Below are 4956 nucleotides of genomic sequence, written 5' to 3'. Positions count from 1 at the left end.
CTTGATAACCCGGTCTCTGGTCTCCCAGGCTGCTGCTGCCTCTCCTCCCTCCTGCCCTGCATGCTCAGCCAGCTGGCACTGCTCCTTGGTAGACCTTTGCTTCCCACCCACCCACTCACCAGGGGAAAAACTACCTCTCCCACCCCAAAAACAGGTAAAATTTACGTCATTTTAAAGATTTTCGTCAGTTTAAGGAAAGAGGGACCTAGGGACCAAGAGCTGCAGGTGGGAACACCGTGCTACAGGATATTGAGCCCTTAGACTTGCTCTGCAGGCTCAAGCCACCCCTTCAGGACCCTCCCAGCTCAGGATATCCCACTGCCGACTGCAGGAGCCTACAAAAGCCACCCTGTTAGCACATGGTGGTGACAACCCATCTCTGCACAGAGCTCAGGACTGCAGAAGATTTTTTTGGCCTCCCCAGTTACTATTGCCACCTTGCAGTGGTCCCAGCCAGCCTTTCCACTGTTTCTGTGAGGTTTCTGGGTTATGAATTTAAAATATTTCCGCAAACTGTCTTAATATTTTTATATAGCTAAAGCTACCTATTGATTGACCAACTAATACTTTTATCAACTAATTAATAAAATTTTCTTGTTCTCCTGTGGAATCTTTGCCACTCGAGGGTTCAGTACAACTTGCATTTATTAATAAAACATTAAAATGTGGATTTTTCAGGTACCCATCTACGTAGACTCCATAGGCAGAAGAAATGTGTAAAACATGGTGTGAAGAGGGGAAACACTTGCCCAAGGTTTCTTTATAATGTTGGGTGCCTGACAAAGCATGAACTTTACATTAACTTCAATGCACACCAATTTAGGCTTTTAGTATTATTGCCAGGAGATGAAATAAAAGTCAGAATGTCCTGACCCTGGTGCAGCCAGGGAGAGTGATTGGATAATATCGCTTTAGCTAGCTCAGGAACTCCCCGCCTTGGACTCCCTGGCTTGCACTGGAAATGCCATCCGGACCTCTGCCGCAGCAGCCAAGCAGATGGGAAACTGGGTCTGGTACGATAAGCACAGGCAGCTGGAAAAGAAGCAGAGCCAGCGTGGTTTCCCCATACACCTGGTGGTGTGTAGAGAGCAAAGATGCAGCGAGCCATTCCTCCTATTCCAGTTGCGTTCCTCCCCTCCATGGGCTCACGCAGCTCCCCTCAGCCGCCGCGGGACCCTCCCAGTGGCACATGGCCGTCCACCCCGCTCAGTCCAGCGCTTCCTGGCTGGGAGGTCAATCCCATTGGCTCCTATTTTTCTTCCTGCTTGCTTCAGGAGGAGCGTTTTCTCCATTTCACTAGAACATAACTATCTGCCATGGAAAAGAGGTTGAACCAGGTGTTTCCCAGTCCGTCTTGCCAACCCACTGCCTCTGTGTTTCAGAGGAGATGGGAGTCCAGAGAAAGAGGGTGTTGAGTTTTGCTGCAGAGATATCAGAGAGGCCCTGCTGACCAAATACATCTTTGAACTGCTCATTCTCCCCCGGTCTCCTTACAGAAAGGCTACTGCAGGGGCAGCCTCTAGGCCAAGCATCAAATACAAAACCACCACTGAAGACAGGATCTCCAGATCCAACCTCAGCTGGCCCCTTTGTGCCCATTCAGAGTCCTGCTGCTGCCTAGACAAGCCCATATCTATGCTAGACGTGGAGCTGGGTTTTAGCGCCTCTCTAACCCTGTCTCAGTAAGCTGTGTATCTGCAGATCTGGGAAATCTTGTGGGTTTAGAGAAGGAAAAAAAAAAGCAGCAGCTCATTTTGTCAATGCCTTTCAATGAGAGCAATCTCTCAGCCACCCACGCCTATCAGCTAACTGTGTTTGGCCAGACATCAAAAACAAAGTCAAAGCCTGAACCACTGATGATTTCAGCATAACCTTTGCCTAGGAGGAGCTCAGGAAAGCCCACATGTTTTCAGACTGCATTAATGCCCACTTCTTGGCTTGCTAACATAGATGCTTTCCTGCCTCTATCTGCCTGCCTCATCCACATAACCTTCTTCACTGGGTCTCTGTCTGACATGGAGCCAGCAGCTCTACAGACACGGTGGCTTATGCGGGCAGAACATCTCATTTCGGTTTGACTGACACAGACATTGGCAGCTGAAATCCTCTTTCCGTGTTCCCAGTTGTTCCACATCTGAGAAACTTAAGGAGGAGGAGGTGGAATAAGGGGTGAGGTGTGAAGCTTACTCAGGGTAGGGGTAAATTGGAATTACAATCATAAACATTTATAGAGATCAAGCAGCCAAAGGCACATGAGTTGGAAAGAACAGTTACCTGCGTGAATTGAAGAAATACCACCAAAATAAGTCTCATGCACATCATTCAAGACAAAAAGAAACTCACTATTACTAAAGAAAGCAAAGATTACCATGTTACCTGTTAACTGATGGGGTCTGATAAAAAAACCCTATGAAATTTAGTGGCTGCAAATGAGGTCTCTAATCCATAGGAAGCGAAGTGCATCATAATTGAAGGCTACAGGGTCAATTTTTCCTTATGTTTTGTGCAGTTATCCTACAAAGTACTTTGTCACATCTACTGATGCGACAGATAACCTGAGGCTTCCTGGTAGAGCTGGACAAATGGTCACCAGCTCAACATGTACAAATGTACAGCAATTTTTCCATTTTGGAAGGAAAAAACATTCTTTTCTAATTTCTAAATACTAGACAGCTGGCCACAGTTAAAGCACCATCTAGTACTTTCTGGTTAGCCTTACTTAAACACATATTTGTAATTTTCAAAACATAAACTGTAGTTACGGAGTTATGATGGTATCCATTACACTGGTGCTTTTTTATCATTATTACAACTTCTGCCCTAAATGTTGGCAGTATTAGGACAATTCAGCAGGGTGTAATTTAACTTACCTCACATCCAGAGTTGAGGGTGGTCCCTCTGATCAGGTCCGAGGTCACGGATGGGGCAGGTTCAGAGAAAGTCGCTCTTGCCTTTGCCAGGGTCAGTCTGACTAGGGGAACCCAAAGGCGTTTCTCTTTTATCAGCTCTCCTCCCACCACCACCACCACCACCACCACCACCACCACCACTGCTGTGTTACCTGCACCACACCTCACTCATGTGAGAACCTCCAGCTAATGGCAAAACAAGATTGCTAATCACCATCTCGGGAATCAACCTGCAGAAGTCATTCTGCGAGAATTGCCAGGCCAAGATATTTATCACCTGTAGTGTCAGATACAACTGCTTTTCTTTGATTTTTTTTTTTTTTAATTTAAATGGGGTGAGGGAATCCATTTACACCAGAGCAGTACCAACAGCAGGCTTAAGCTTGGCATGATCAAAAAATAACAGTGCTTTGCCCTCATGGGATCTCAAACACTTTGCGTACTGTTAAATCCCACATCGCACCTGGTGACCTGCTCCTCTCACCGTGGAGCGGAGGAACTCCTGTGGCCCAGTCGCTGCTCCTGAAACGAAGGGGAGAGAGTCCTGACTCCTGTCTCCTTGCTCCTTGTGAAGGAGAAGCTCAGTGAAGTTATGAGGTTACTAAAGCCACTAGCAGATGTGTAAGCGAAGGCATGGAGGGGCTGGATAAGATATATCCAGTTACCAGAATAGCATCAGACAGCCCAGATCCTTAATCCTCACTTTTTATCACTACCAAACATCATTTCAGCATGATCTGGGGCATATCTCAATGCTATAATCATAAAACTTCCAAGTTGTTCATAGTTACCTACTTGGCATTTAGTTCAGTGATTAAGCACAGTTCCAGAAAGAGCTGTTCCCATGCTTCTGGACCCCAATCTATCCAGATAGTGACCAGCACTGGTTGCAAGAGGGGAGGGGAAGTCCCTCCTTGCTGTTGTTCAAGGTCCCAGGTCTTCTGATGGGACAAGCCAGCTCTGCCAGTTGCCTTTTAACACAGGCAGGCCCCAAATACCTCCTAAGAACCTGACTGTATTACAAGTTCATGGAGGAGCCATGACATTTTGTGGCAAGTGAGAACACTCTATCAGTGGGACATGGGAATTAGTGCGGGATACCTGTGTCTGCAAGAGGTTCAGACCCCATGAGGTGGCTCCCCACGTCCCTGACCCAGTGCCCCTTGCTGCCATATGTTACCATGGGCCCATCACAAGGGACTGGCCCTTTGCTTCAGCAGTACTGGCAGAAGCGTCACCCCTGACTGAAGCTTGCAAAGAGCACGGCGGGTCCCCCAAGTGGCCATGCAGGCCTGAAGGACAGCAACAGATACCAGCCAGTTCTCTCATATGCAGTACACGCCGAGAAACCCTCAGAACAGTTGGACTCGATGATCTTAAAGGTCTTTTCCAACCTAAACGATTCTATGATTCTATGCAAAACAGATGTGGAAACAGAAGGGAGAAATTATCTTTATATCCTGTGCTCACATTGCTTCTCTGCATTAGCCATGGTCAGCAGGGATTTAACCTGGATCCTCTGACCCAACGTAGATGAAGACGATTGATTCACATATTCTGTTTGCCACAGATGCAGGAAGCTCAGAGACTCCCCACGTGGCCTCTCTTCCCCGACGGAGTGACAAAGTACCATCCCAAATGGGAATATCTGACAGAAAAGGGCTTTTGAGTCTTCTATATTGCCTCGTGCTTCACATTGGCTATTGCACCTTGGAGGGATGGGGTACATGGGTTTAATTGTAAGAAATAAATTTAAAAGACAGTGGCCATAAACTGTCCTATGCAGGTGTCCATGCTGGCGTAATCTAGAGGTGATAGAGATTGCCATGGTAAAACGTTTGGGGTATGAAAGCACAGTGTGCCTCCGTCTGTCTGCAGCGACCCCAGGGTAGGTTTTCTTTCTGCAGGATCTCTCCTCTGGGTCTAGTGGACATGTTTAACTTCAATTGCTTAGTTACAAGTAAACACTCAGCCAGTGAGAGAAGAAAAAGATGGATGTGGGGAGTGAAAATAAGAAGAGGGAGAAGAGAATCCAATAAAGGGAAAA

Source organism: Egretta garzetta, unplaced genomic scaffold (genome assembly GCF_000687185.1).
Source record: "Egretta garzetta isolate BGI_Z169 unplaced genomic scaffold, ASM68718v1 scaffold81, whole genome shotgun sequence".
Taxonomy (NCBI): Eukaryota; Metazoa; Chordata; class Aves; order Pelecaniformes; family Ardeidae; genus Egretta; species Egretta garzetta.
The sequence above is the reverse complement of the archived record's forward strand: the minus strand, read 5'-3'. Positions refer to the sequence as shown.